Below are 15,000 nucleotides of genomic sequence, written 5' to 3' on the forward strand. Positions count from 1 at the left end.
CTGTAAACTGGAGAACCATATAGTGAGACATACAGTATGTGAAGGCTGTAGACTGGAGACATACAGTATGTGAAGGCTGTAGACAGTAGAACCATGTAGTGAGACATACAGTATGTGAAGGCTGTAGACTGGAGACATACAGTATGTGAAGGCTGTAGACTGGAGACATACAGTATGTGAAGGCTGTAGACTGGAGAACCATGTCATGAGACATACAGTATGTGAAGGCTGTAGCCTGGAGAACCATGTCATGAGACATACAGTATGTGAAGGAGGTAGACAGGAGAACCATGTCATGAGACATACAGTATGTGAAGGCTGTAGACTGGAGAACCATATAGTGAGACATACAGTATGTGAAGGCTGTAGACTGGAGAACCATGTATTGAGACATACAGTATGTGAAGGCTGTAGACTGGAGAACCATATAGGGAGACATACAGTATGTGAAGGCTGTAGACTGGAGAACCATGTATTGAGACATACAGTATGTGAAGGCTGTAGACTGGAGAACCATGTAGTGAGACATACAGTATGTGAAGGCTGTAGACTGGAGACATACAGTATGTGAAGGCTGTAGACTGGAGACATACAGTATGTGAAGGCTGTAGACTGGAGACATACAGTATGTGAAGGCTGTAGACTGGAGACATACAGTATGTGAAGGCTGTAGACTGGAGACATACAGTATGTGAAGGCTGTAGACAGGAGACATACAGTATGTGAAGGCTGTAGACAGGAGAACCATGTACTGAGACATACAGTATGTGAAGGCTGTAGACTGGAGAACCATGTAGTGAGACATACAGTATGTGAAGGCTGTAGACAGGAGAACCATGTAATGAGACATACAGTATGTGAAGGCTGTAGACTGGAGATCCATGTAGTGAGACATACAGTATGTGAAGGCTGTAGACTGGAGATCCATGTAGTGAGACATACAGTATGTGAAGGCTGTAGACTGGAGAACCATATAGGGAGACATACAGTATGTGAAGGCTGTAGACTGGAGAACCATGTATTGAGACATACAGTATGTGAAGGCTGTAGACTGGAGAACCATGTAGTGAGACATACAGTATGTGAAGGCTGTAGACTGGAGACATACAGTATGTGAAGGCTGTAGACTGGAGACATACAGTATGTGAAGGCTGTAGACAGGAGACATACAGTATGTGAAGGCTGTAGACAGGAGAACCATGTACTGAGACATACAGTATGTGAAGGCTGTAGACTGGAGAACCATGTATTGAGACATACAGTATGTGAAGGCTGTAGACTGGAGAACCATATAGTGAGACATACAGTATGTGAAGGCTGTAGACTGGAGAACCATGTATTGAGACATACAGTATGTGAAGGCTGTAGACAGGAGAACCATGCCAAGACTAAATCAAATCAAACTGTAATGGTCACATACACATGTTGTGAGTGGTATGTGATGGTAAATACCGATGTTGTGAGTGGTATGGTAAATACACATGTTGTGAGTGGTATGTGATGGTAAATACCGATGTTGTGAGTGGTATGGTAAATACACATGTTGTGAGTGGTATGTGATGGTAAATACCGATGTTGTGAGTGGTATGGTAAATACACATGTTGTGAGTGGTATGGTAAATACACATGTTGTGAGTGGTATGGTATGGTACATACAGCATGTTGTGAGTGGTATGGTAAATACACATGTTGTGAGTGGTATGGTATGGTAAATACAGCATGTTGTGAGTGGTATGGTATGGTACATACACATGGTTAGCAGATGTTAATGCGAGTGTAGAGAAATGCTTGTGCTTCTAGTTCCGACCGTGCAGTAATATCTAACAAGTCATCTACCAATTTCGCACCGTTTCCTGAGAACGCGAAGCGAGGCGGCCATCTCTGTCGCCGCCCCGGATAACATTGAGTCAAGGGTGGAGTCCCAAATGACACCCTATTCCCTATGTAGTGCACTACTTTAGACCAGGGCCCTATTCCCTATATAGTGCACTACTTTAGACCAGGGCCCTAGTCCCTATATAGTGCACTACTTTAGACCAGGGCCCTATTCCCTATATAGTGCACTACTTTAGACCAGGGCCCTATTCCCTATATAGTGCACTACTTTAGACCAGGGCCCTATTCCCTATATATAGTGCACTACTTTACCCCATGGCCCTATTCCCTATATATAGTGCACTACTTTACCCCATGGCCCTATTCCCTATATAGTGCACTACTTTAGACCAGGGCCCTATTCCCTATATAGTGCACTACTTTAGACCAGGGCCCTATTCCCTATATAGAGCACTACTTTAGACCAGGGCCCTATTCCCTATGTAGAGCACTACTTTAGACCAGGGCCCTATTCCCTATGTAGAGCACTACTTTAGACCAGGGCCCTATTCCCTATGTAGTGCACTACTTTAGACCAGGGCCCTATTCCCTATGTAGTGCACTACTTTAGACCAGGGCCCTATTCCCTAAATAGTGCACTACTTTAGACCAGGGCCCTATTCCCTATATAGTGCACTACTTTAGACCAGGGCCCTATTCCCTATATAGAGCACTACTTTAGACCAGGGCCCTATTCCCTATGTAGTGCACTACTTTAGACCAGGACCCTATTCCCTATGTAGTGCACTACTTTAGACCAGGGCCCTATTCCCTATATAGTGCACTATTTTAGACCAGGGCCCTATTCCCTATGTAGTGCACTACTTTAGACCAGGACACTATTCCCTATATAGAGCACTACTTTAGACCAGGGCCCTATTCCCTATGTAGTGCACTACTTTAGACCAGGACCATATTCCCTATATAGTGCACTACTTTAGACCAGGGCCCAAGGTGTTGTGTTTTGTGTTGTTGTGGTTACAGTGCATTCTGGGACTATTCGTATCACTTCAAATCAACAGACAGGTTAGTCAATAGAACTGACAAACAACAGTCACGCACGCGCACACACACATACACACACACAAACACACACACACACACACACACACACACACACACACACACACACACACACACACAAACACACACCACAATAAACCTTCATCAGGACTGTATATTCAGACAAATGTCCTCTTCAGTTTAAACAACTAAGTATTGATCAGTTACAGTTACTGTAGAGTACAAATTGATAATCGATTGATCGTCAACTCCCTCACCTTGACAGCTGGGATTGGCTCTGTCCCACTCAGTGTGTGTGTTTGCGTGCGTGCGTGCGTGCGTGCGTGCGTGCGTGCGTGCGTGCGTGCGTGCGTGCCGTCTGCCAGCTACTGACCACTCCGTCTCCCAGCTACTGACCACTCCGTCTCCTAGCTACTGACCACTCCGTCTCCTAGCTACTGACCACTCCGTCTCCCAGCTACTGACCACTCCGTATCCTAGCTACAGACCACTCCGTCTCCCAGCTACTGACCACTCCGTCTCCCAGCTACTGACCACTCCGTCTCCCAGCTACTGACCACTGTCTCCTAGCTACTGACCACTCCGTCTCCCAGCTACTGACCACTCCGTCTCCCAGCTACTGACCACTCCGTATCCTAGCTACAGACCACTCCGTCTCCCAGCTACTGACCACTGTCTCCCAGCTACTGACCACTGTCTCCTAGCTACTGACCACTCTGTCTCCCAGCTACTGACCCTCCGTCTCCCAGCTACTGACCACTCCGTCTCCCAGCTACTGACCACTCCGTCTCCTAGCTACTGACCACTCCGTCTCCTAGCTACTGACCACTGTCTCCTAGCTACTGACCACTCCGTCTCCTAGCTACTGACCACTCCGTATCCTAGCTACTGACCACTGTCTCCTAGCTACTGACCACTCCGTCTCCCAGCTACTGACCCTCCGTCTCCCAGCTACTGACCACTGTCTCCCAGCTACTGACCAATCCGTCTCCTAGCTACTGACCGCTCTGTCTCCCAGCTACAGACCGCTCCGTCTCCCAGCTACTGACCAATCCGTCTCCCAGCTACTGACCACTCCGTATCCTAGCTACAGACCACTCCGTCTCCCAGCTACTGACCACTCCGTCTCCCAGCTACTGACCACTGTCTCCTAGCTACTGACCACTCCGTCTCCCAGCTACTGACCACTCCGTCTCCCAGCTACTGACCACTCCGTATCCTAGCTACAGACCACTCCGTCTCCCAGCTACTGACCACTGTCTCCCAGCTACTGACCACTGTCTCCTAGCTACTGACCACTCTGTCTCCCAGCTACTGACCCTCCGTCTCCCAGCTACTGACCACTCTGTCTCCCAGCTACTGACCACTCCGTCTCCCAGCTACTGACCACTCCGTCTCCTAGCTACTGACCACTCCGTCTCCTAGCTACTGACCACTGTCTCCTAGCTACTGACCACTCCGTCTCCCAGCTACTGACCACTGTCTCCTAGCTACTGACCACTCCGTCTCCTAGCTACTGACCACTGTCTCCTAGCTACTGACCACTCCGTCTCCCAGCTACTGACCACTCTGTCTCCCAGCTACTGACCACTCCGTCTCCCAGCTACTGACCACTCTGTATCCCAGCTACTGACCACTCCGTCTCCCAGCTACTGACCACTCCGTCTCCCAGCTACTGACCACTCCGTCTCCCAGCTACAGAATCTCCCAGCTACTGACCTCGCTGTCTTCCAGCTACTGACATCTCTGTATCCTAGCTACTGACCACTCTGTCTCCTAGCTACTGACCACTCCGTCTCCCAGCTACTGACCACTCCGTCTCCTAGCTACTGACCACTCCGTCTCCCAGCTACTGACCACTCCGTCTCCTAGCTACTGACCACTCCGTCTCCTAGCTACTGACCACTCCGTCTCCCAGCTACTGACCACTCCGTATCCTAGCTACAGACCACTCCGTCTCCCAGCTACTGACCACTCCGTCTCCCAGCTACTGACCACTCCGTCTCCCAGCTACTGACCACTGTCTCCTAGCTACTGACCACTCCGTCTCCCAGCAACTGACCACTCCGTCTCCCAGCTACTGACCACTCCGTATCCTAGCTACAGACCACTCCGTCTCCCAGCTACTGACCACTGTCTCCCAGCTACTGACCACTGTCTCCTAGCTACTGACCACTCTGTCTCCCAGCTACTGACCCTCCGTCTCCCAGCTACTGACCACTCCGTCTCCAAGATACTGACCACTCCGTCTCCTAGCTACTGACCACTCCGTCTCCTAGCTACTGACCACTGTCTCCTAGCTACTGACCACTCCGTCTCCCAGCTACTGACCACTGTCTCCTAGCTACTGACCACTCCGTCTCCTAGCTACTGACCACTGTCTCCTAGCTACTGACCACTCCGTCTCCCAGCTACTGACCCTCCGTCTCCCAGCTACTGACCACTGTCTCCCAGCTACTGACCAATCCGTCTCCCAGCTACTGACCACTCCGTCTCCCAGCTACTGACCACTGTCTCCCAGCTACTGACCAATCCGTCTCCTAGCTACTGACCATTCCGTCTCCCAGCTACAGACCGCTCCGTCTCCCAGCTACTGACCAATCCGTCTCCCAGCTAATGACCACTCCGTATCCTAGCTACAGACCACTCCGTCTCCCAGCTACTGACCACTCCGTCTCCCAGCTACTGACCACTCCGTCTCCCAGCTACTGACCACTGTCTGCTAGCTACTGACCACTCCGTCTCCCAGCTACTGACCACTCCGTCTCCCAGCTACTGACCACTCCGTATCCCAGCTACAGACCACTCCGTCTCCCAGCTACTGACCACTGTCTCCCAGCTACTGACCACTGTCTCCTAGCTACTGACCACTCTGTCTCCCAGCTACTGACCCTCCGTCTCCCAGCTACTGACCACTCTGTCTCCCAGCTACTGACCACTCCGTCTCCCAGCTACTGACCACTCCGTCTCCTAGCTACTGACCACTCCGTCTCCTAGCTACTGACCACTGTCTCCTAGCTACTGACCACTCCGTCTCCCAGCTACTGACCACTGTCTCCTAGCTACTGACCACTCCGTCTCCTAGCTACTGACCACTGTCTCCTAGCTACTGACCACTCCGTCTACCAGCTACTGACCACTCCGTCTCCCAGCTACTGACCACTCTGTCTCCCAGCTACTGACCACTCCGTCTCCCAGCTACTGACCACTCCGTCTCCCAGCTACTGACCACTCCGTCTCCCAGCTACTGACCACTCCGTCTCCCAGCTACTGACCACTCCGTCTCCCAGCTACAGAATCTCCCAGCTACTGACCTCGCTGTCTTCCAGCTACTGACATCTCTGTATCCTAGCTACTGACCACTCTGTCTCCTAGCTACTGACCACTCCGTCTCCCATCTACTGACCACTCCGTCTCCTAGCTACTGACAACTCCGTCTCCCAGCTACTGACCACTCTGTCTCCCAGCTACTGACCACTCCGTCTCCCAGCTACTGACCACTCTGTCTCCTAGCTACTGACCACTCCGTCTCCCAGCTACTGACCACTCCGTCTCCTAGCTAGTGACCACTCCGTCTCCCAGCTACTGACCACTCCGTCTCCCAGCTACTGACCACTCCGTCTCCTAGCTACTGACCACTCCGTCTCCCAGCTACTGACCAATCCGTCTCCCAGCTACTGACCAATCCGTCTCCCAGCTACTGACCAATCCGTCTCCCAGCTACTGACCACTCCGTCTCCCAGCTACTGACCCTCCGTCTCCCAGCTACTGACCACTCTGTCTCCCAGCTACTGACCACTCTGTCTCCCAGCTACTGGCCACTCTGTCTCCCAGCTACTGACCACTCCGTCTCCCAGCTACTGACCACTCCGTCTCCCAGCTACTGACCCTCCGTCTCCCAGCTACTGACCACTGTCTCCCAGCTACTGACCAATCCGTCTCCCAGCTACTGACCACTCCGTCTCCCAGCTGCTGACCACTGTCTCCCAGCTACTGACCAATCCGTATCCTAGCTACTGACCACTCCGTCTCCCAGCTACAGACCGCTCCGTCTCCCAGCTACTGACCAATCCGTCTCCCAGCTACTGACCACTCCGTCTCCCAGCTACTGACCAATCCGTCTCCTAGCTACTGACCACTCTGTCTCCCAGCTACTGACCACTCCGTCTCCCAGCTACTGACCACTGTCTCCCAGCTACTGACCACTCTGTCTCCCAGCTACTGACCACTCCGTCTCCCAGCTACTGACCACTCCGTCTCCCAGCTACTGAATCTCCCAGCTACTGACCTCGCTGTCTTCCAGCTACTGACATCTCTGTATCCTAGCTACTGACCACTCTGTCTCCTAGCTACTGACCACTCCGTCTCCCAGCTACTGACCACTCCGTCTCCTAGCTACTGACCACTCCGTCTCCCAGCTACTGACCACTTAGTCTCCCAGCTACTGACCACTCCGTCTCCCAGCTACTGACCACTCTGTCTCCTAGCTACAGACCACTCCGTCTCCCAGCTACTGACCACTGTCTCCTAGCTACTGACCACTCCGTCTCCCAGCTACTGACCACTCCATCTCCTAGCTAGTGACCACTCCGTCTCCCAGCTACTGACCACTCCGTCTCCCAGCTACTGACCACTCCGTCTCCTAGCTACTGACCACTCTGTCTCCCAGCTACTGACCCTCCGTCTCCTAGCTACTGACCACTCCGTCTCCCAGCTACTGACCAATCCGTCTCCCAGCTACTGACCAATCCGTCTCCCAGCTACTGACCAATCCGTCTCCCAGCTACTGACCACTCCGTCTCCCAGCTACTGACCAATCCGTCTCCTAGCTACTGACCCTCCGTCTCCCAGCTACTGACCACTCTGTCTCCCAGCTACTGACCACTCTGTCTCCCAGCTACTGACCACTCTGTCTACCAGCTACTGACCACTCCGTCTCCCAGCTACTGACCACTCCGTCTCCCAGCTACTGAATCTCCCAGCTACTGACCTCGCTGTCTTCCAGCTACTGACATCTCTGTATCCTAGCTACTGACCACTCTGTCTCCTAGCTACTGACCACTCCGTCTCCCAGCTACTGACCACTCCGTCTCCTAGCTACTGACCACTCCGTCTCCCAGCTACTGACCACTTAGTCTCCCAGCTACTGACCACTCCGTCTCCCAGCTACTGACCACTCTGTCTCCTAGCTACAGACCACTCCGTCTCCCAGCTACTGACCACTGTCTCCTAGCTACTGACCACTCCGTCTCCCAGCTACTGACCACTCCATCTCCTAGCTAGTGACCACTCCGTCTCCCAGCTACTGACCACTCCGTCTCCCAGCTACTGACCACTCCGTCTCCTAGCTACTGACCACTCTGTCTCCCAGCTACTGACCCTCCGTCTCCTAGCTACTGACCACTCCGTCTCCCAGCTACTGACCAATCCGTCTCCCAGCTACTGACCAATCCGTCTCCCAGCTACTGACCAATCCGTCTCCCAGCTACTGACCAATCCGTCTCCCAGCTACTGACCACTCCGTCTCCCAGCTACTGACCCTCCGTCTCCCAGCTACTGACCACTCTGTCTCCCAGCTACTGACCACTCTGTCTCCCAGCTACTGACCACTCTGTCTACCAGCTACTGACCACTCCGTCTCCCAGCTACTGACCACTCCGTCTCCCAGCTACTGACCCTCCGTCTCCCAGCTACTGACCACTGTCTCCCAGCTACTGACCAATCCGTCTCCCAGCTACTGACCACTCCGTCTCCCAGCGACTGACCACTGTCTCCCAGCTACTGACCAATCCGTCTCCTAGCTACTTACCACTCCGTCTCCCAGCTACAGACCGCTCCGTCTCCCAGCTACTGACCAATCCGTCTCCCAGCTACTGACCACTCCGTCTCCCAGCTACTGACCAATCCGTCTCCTAGCTACTGACCACTCTGTCTCCCAGCTACTGACCACTCCGTCTCCCAGCTACTGACCACTGTCTCCCAGCTACTGACCACTCTGTCTCCCAGCTACTGACCACTCCGACTCCCAGCTACTGACCACTGTCTCCCAGCTACAGACCGCTCCGTCTCCCAGCTACTGACCACTCCGTCTCCCAGCTACTGACCCCTCTGTGGGCTGAGGCTGCCAGGGATACTCACTGCTCTGGACTGTGTTGACCACTCATTCCATGTACCATAATGCTGCCATTAGACCAGGACATTCTCACCTTGACTGTTAAGGCAAAAGGCTGCAAGTTGTACCGACCAAATGTAACGTAGCACTCTGTTTCCCTGCCAACCATGACTCATGTTGTACTCTATATGAGTCAAATGTAATGGAGTCCGTTTGCCCATGCTGTGAACGGCTGCTGTTCTGATTCTGTCCTGCTGTTCTGATTCTGGTCTCTGTTCAGATTCTGGCCTGCTGTTCAGATTCTGGCCTGCTGTTCTGATTCTGGCCTGCTGTTCAGATTCTGGTCTGCTGTTCTGATTCTGGCCTGCTGTTCTGATTCTGGCCTGCTGTTCAGATTCTGGCCTGCTGTTCAGATTCTGGCCTGCTGTTCAGATTCTGGCCTGCTGTTCAGATTTTGGCCTGCTGTTCTGGTCTGCTGTTCAGATTCTGGCCTGCTGTTCTGATTCTGGCCTGCTGTTCAGATTCTGGCCTGCTGTTCAGATTTTGGCCTGCTGTTCTGGTCTACTGTTCAGATTCTGGCCTGCTGTTCTGATTCTGGCCTGCTGTTCTGATTCTGGCCTGCTGTTCAGATTCTGGCCTGCTGTTCTGATTCTGGCCTGCTGTTCAGATTTTGGCCTGCTGTTCTGGTCTGCTGTTCTGATTCTGGCCTGCTGTTCAGATTCTGGCCTGCTGTTCTGGTCTGCTGTTCACATTCTGGCCTGCTGTTCAGATTCTGGCCTGCTGTTCAGATTCTGGCCTGCTGTTCAGATTCTGGCCTGCTGTTCTGATTCTGGCCTGCTGTTCAGATTCTGGCCTGCTGTTCAGATTCTGGCCTGCTGTTCAGATTCTGGCCTGCTGTTCAGATTCTGGCCTGCTGTTCAGATTCTGTCCTGCTGCTCTGATTCTGGCCTGCTGTTCTGATTCTGGCCTGCTGTTCAGATTCTGTCCTGCTGCTCTGATTCTGGCCTGCTGCTCTGATTCTGGCCTGCTGCTCTGATTCTGGCCTGCTGTTCTGATTCTGGCCTGCAGTTCTGATTCTGGTCTGCTGTTCTGATTCTGGTCTGCTGTTCTGGTCTGCTGTTCAGATTCTGGCCTGCTGTTCAGATTCTGGCCTGCTGTTCAGATTCTGGCCTGCTGTTCAGATTCTGGCCTGCTGCTCTGATTCTGGCCTGCTGTTCTGATTCTGGTCTGCTGTTCTGATTCTGGCCTGCTGTTCTGAGTCTGGCCTGCTGTTCTGATTCTGGCCTGCTGTTCTGATTCTGGCCTGCTGTTCAGATTCTGGCCTGCTGTTCAGATTCTGGCCTGCTGTTCAGATTCTGGCCTGCTGTTCAGATTTTGGCCTGCTGTTCTGGTCTGCTGTTCAGATTCTGGCCTGCTGTTCTGATTCTGGCCTGCTGTTCAGATTCTGGCCTGCTGTTCAGATTTTGGCCTGCTGTTCTGGTCTACTGTTCAGATTCTGGCCTGCTGTTCTGATTCTGGCCTGCTGTTCTGATTCTGGCCTGCTGTTCAGATTCTGGCCTGCTGTTCTGATTCTGGCCTGCTGTTCAGATTTTGGCCTGCTGTTCTGGTCTGCTGTTCTGATTCTGGCCTGCTGTTCAGATTCTGGCCTGCTGTTCTGGTCTGCTGTTCACATTCTGGCCTGCTGTTCAGATTCTGGCCTGCTGTTCAGATTCTGGCCTGCTGTTCAGATTCTGGCCTGCTGTTCAGATTCTGGCCTGCTGTTCTGATTCTGGCCTGCTGTTCAGATTCTGGCCTGCTGTTCAGATTCTGGCCTGCTGTTCAGATTCTGGCCTGCTGTTCAGATTCTGTCCTGCTGCTCTGATTCTGGCCTGCTGTTCTGATTCTGGCCTGCTGTTCTGATTCTGGCCTGCTGTTCAGATTCTGTCCTGCTGCTCTGATTCTGGCCTGCTGCTCTGATTCTGGCCTGCTGCTCTGATTCTGGCCTGCTGTTCTGATTCTGGCCTGCAGTTCTGATTCTGGTCTGCTGTTCTGATTCTGGTCTGCTGTTCTGGTCTGCTGTTCAGATTCTGGCCTGCTGTTCAGATTCTGGCCTGCTGTTCAGATTCTGGCCTGCTGTTCAGATTCTGGCCTGCTGCTCTGATTCTGGCCTGCTGTTCTGATTCTGGTCTGCTGTTCTGATTCTGGCCTGCTGTTCTGATTCTGGCCTGCTGTTCTGATTCTGGCCTGCTGTTCTGATTCTGGTCTGCTGTTCAGATTCTGTCCTGCTGCTCGTATTCTGGCCTGCTGTTCTGATTCTGGCCTGCTGTTCTGATTCTGGCCTGCTGTTCTGATTCTGGCCTGCTGTTCAGATTCTGGCCTGCTGTTCAGATTCTGTCCTGCTGTTCAGATTCTGGCCTGCTGTTCAGATTCTGGCCTGCTGTTCAGATTCTGGCCTGCTGTTCAGATTCTGGCCTGCTGTTCAGATTCTGTCCTGCTGTTTAGATTCTGTCCTGCTGCTCTGATTCTGGCCTGCTGTTCAGATTCTGTCCTGCTGTTCAGATTCTGGCCTGCTGTTCAGATTCTGGCCTGCTGTTCAGATTCTGGCCTGCTGTTCAGATTCTGTCCTGCTGCTCTGATTCTGGCCTGCTGTTCTGATTCTGGCCTGCTGTTCTGATTCTGGCCTGCTGTTCAGATTCTGTCCTGCTGCTCTGATTCTGGCCTGCTGTTCAGATTCTGGCCTGCTGTTCAGATTCTGGCCTGCTGTTCAGATTCTGGCCTGCTGTTCAGATTCTGGCCTGCTGTTCTGATTCTGGCCTGCTGTTCAGATTCTGGCCTGCTGTTCAGATTCTGTCCTGCTGTTCAGATTCTGGCCTGCTGTTCAGATTCTGGCCTGCTGTTCAGATTCTGGCCTGCTGTTCAGATTCTGGCCTGCTGTTCAGATTCTGTCCTGCTGCTCTGATTCTGGCCTGCTGTTCTGATTCTGGCCTGCTGTTCTGATTCTGGCCTGCTGTTCAGATTCTGTCCTGCTGCTCTGATTCTGGCCTGCTGCTCTGATTCTGGCCTGCTGCTCTGATTCTGGCCTGCTGCTCTGATTCTGGTCTGCTGTTCTGGTCTGCTGTTCAGATTCTGGCCTGCTGTTCAGATTCTGGCCTGCTGTTCAGATTCTGGCCTGCTGTTCAGATTCTGGCCTGCTGCTCTGATTCTGGCCTGCTGTTCTGATTCTGGTCTGCTGTTCTGATTCTGGCCTGCTGTTCTGATTCTGGCCTGCTGTTCTGATTCTGGCCTGCTGTTCTGATTCTGGTCTGCTGTTCAGATTCTGTCCTGCTGCTCGTATTCTGGCCTGCTGTTCTGATTCTGGCCTGCTGTTCTGATTCTGGCCTGCTGTTCTGATTCTGGCCTGCTGTTCAGATTCTGGCCTGCTGTTCAGATTCTGTCCTGCTGTTCAGATTCTGGCCTGCTGTTCAGATTCTGGCCTGCTGTTCAGATTCTGGCCTGCTGTTCAGATTCTGGCCTGCTGTTCAGATTCTGTCCTGCTGCTCTGATTCTGGCCTGCTGTTCTGATTCTGGCCTGCTGTTCTGATTCTGGCCTGCTGTTCAGATTCTGTCCTGCTGCTCTGATTCTGGCCTGCTGCTCTGATTCTGGCCTGCTGCTCTGATTCTGGCCTGCTGTTCTGATTCTGGCCTGCTGTTCTGATTCTGGCCTGCTGTTCTGATTCTGGCCTGCTGTTCTGATTCTGGTCTGCTGTTCAGATTCTGTCCTGCTGCTCGTATTCTGGCCTGCTGTTCTGATTCTGGCCTGCTGTTCTGATTCTGGCCTGCTGTTCTGATTCTGGCCTGCTGTTCTGGCCTGCTGTTCTGATTCTGTCCTGCTGTTCTGATTCTGGTCCGCTGTTCTGATTCTGGCCTGCTGTTCAGATTCTGGCCTGCTGTTCTGATTCTGGCCTGCTGTTCAGATTCTGGCCTGCTGTTCTGATTCTGGCCTGCTGTTCTGATTCTGGCCTGCTGTTCTGATTCTGGTCTGCTGTTCTGATTCTGGTCTGCTGTTCTGATTCTGGCCTGCTGTTCTGATTCTGGTCTGCTGTTCAGATTCTGGCCTGCTGTTCTGATTCTGGCCTGCTGCTCTGATTCTGGCCTGCTGTTCTGATTCTGGCCTGCTGTTCAGATTCTGGCCTGCTGCTCTGATTCTGGCCTGCTGATTCAGATTCTGGCCTGCTGCTCTGATTCTGGCCTGCTGTTCAGATTCTGGCCTGCTGCTCTGATTCTGGCCTGCTGATTCAGATTCTGGCCTGCTGTTCTGATTCTGGCCTGCTGTTCAGATTCTGGCCTGCTGCTCTGATTCTGGCCTGCTGCTCTGATTCTGGTCTGTTGTTCAGAGTCTGGCCTGCTGCTCTGATTCTGGCCTGCTGTTCTGGCCTTGTTGACCTGATAGCCAGCGAGGTGAGAGATGCCGTCTCACCAACAACACACACGCAGAAACATTCTTTTGTCAGAGGAAGCTGGTTTGATGTTGATGATGATGCGTTTTCCTGTGTGTCAAATACACCAGGTATTGTTGTTGTTGGGGGGAGGTGCTCATTGTAGAAGTGGGGCTGATCATGTTGTTATGGGGGGGGGGGGGTGCTCATTGTGGAAGTGGGGCTGATCATGTTGTTGTGGGGGGAGGTGCTCATTGTGGAAGTGGGGGCTGATCATGTTGTTATGGGGGGGAGGTGCTCATTGTGGAAGTGGGGGCTGATCATGTTGTTATGGGGGGGGGGTGCTCATTGTGGAAGTGGGGCTGATCATGTTGTTGTGGGGGGAGGTGCTCATTGTGGAAGTGGGGCTGATCATGTTGTTGTGGGGGGAGGTGCTCATTGTGGAAGTGGGGGCTGATCATGTTGTTATGGGGGGGAGGTGCTCATTGTGGAAGTGGGGCTGATCATGTTGTTATGGGGGGAGGTGCTCATTGTAGAAGTGGGGCTGATCATGTTGTTATGGGGGGAGGTGCTCATTGTGGAAGTGGGGCTGATCATGTTGTTATGGGGGGGGGGTGCTCATTGTAGAAGTGGGGCTGATCATGTTGTTATGGGGGGGATGTGCTCATTGTGGAAGTGGGGCTGATCATGTTGTTATGGGGGGAGGTGCTCATTATGGAAGTGGGGCTGATCATGTTGTTATGGGGGGAGGTGCTCATTATGGAAGTGGGGGCTGATCATGTTGTTATGGGGGGAGGTGCTCACTGTGGAAGTGGGGCTGATCATGTTGTTATGGGGGGAGGGGCAGGGGGAGGTGCTCATTGTGGAAGTGGGGCTGATCATGTTGTTATGGGGGGAGGTGCTCATTGTGGAAGTGGGGCTGATCATGTTGTTATGGGGAGAGGTGCTCATTATGGAAGTGAGGCTGATCTTGTTGTTATGGGGGGAGGGGCAGGGGGAGGTGCTCATTGTGGAAGTGGGGCTGATCATGTTGTTATGGGGGGAGGTGCTCATTGTGGAAGTGGGGCTGATCATGTTGTTATGGGGGGGAGGTGCTCATTGTGAAAGTGGGGGCTGATCATGTTGTTGTGGGGGGAGGTGCTCATTGTGGAAGTGGGGCTGATCATGTTGTTATCGGGGGAGGTGCTCATTTTGGAAGTGGGGCTGATCATTGGACGGCTACATGGAGCAGGCCTTTGCAGAGAAGCTGCTTAAATACCAGTACCCTCGTGGCTCGCTGGGACAGCCTCGGGTGGAGGTGCAAGCTGTTTGGCGCTGATATTTGGCAGCCTCGGATGGAGGTGCAAGCTGTTGGCTCTGATATTTGGCAGTCTTGGCCACGTACACCTGCGTGCAGTGCGTGGAGTCCAGATTGAGGGCCTGATAAAAAGTAGGGCAAAGCAATTGGCTAGGTACTGCTCCGTTTCAGCTGTCGTGGGCAGCCTGGCTGTTCGGAGAGGGAGGTGCTTTCTGGACCCTTGAGTGCCGTGCAAACAGGCTCCTTTGAAAAGTTTGGATCCTTTTTCTGTCAATTTGATTGGTGGATTCAAATAAAGT

General features: G+C 52.7%; 1 protein-coding gene across 1 annotated transcript in view; it reads right to left on the reverse strand.

Annotated features, from left to right (window-relative positions):
- LOC129856014 (CUB and sushi domain-containing protein 3-like) overlaps positions 1-15,000 on the reverse strand; it is a 749,171-nt gene that overhangs the window by 291,279 nt on the left and 442,892 nt on the right. The gene's annotated exons all lie outside the window — the stretch shown is intronic.

Source organism: Salvelinus fontinalis, chromosome 5, assembly GCF_029448725.1.
Source record: "Salvelinus fontinalis isolate EN_2023a chromosome 5, ASM2944872v1, whole genome shotgun sequence".
NCBI lineage: Eukaryota > Metazoa > Chordata > Actinopteri > Salmoniformes > Salmonidae > Salvelinus > Salvelinus fontinalis.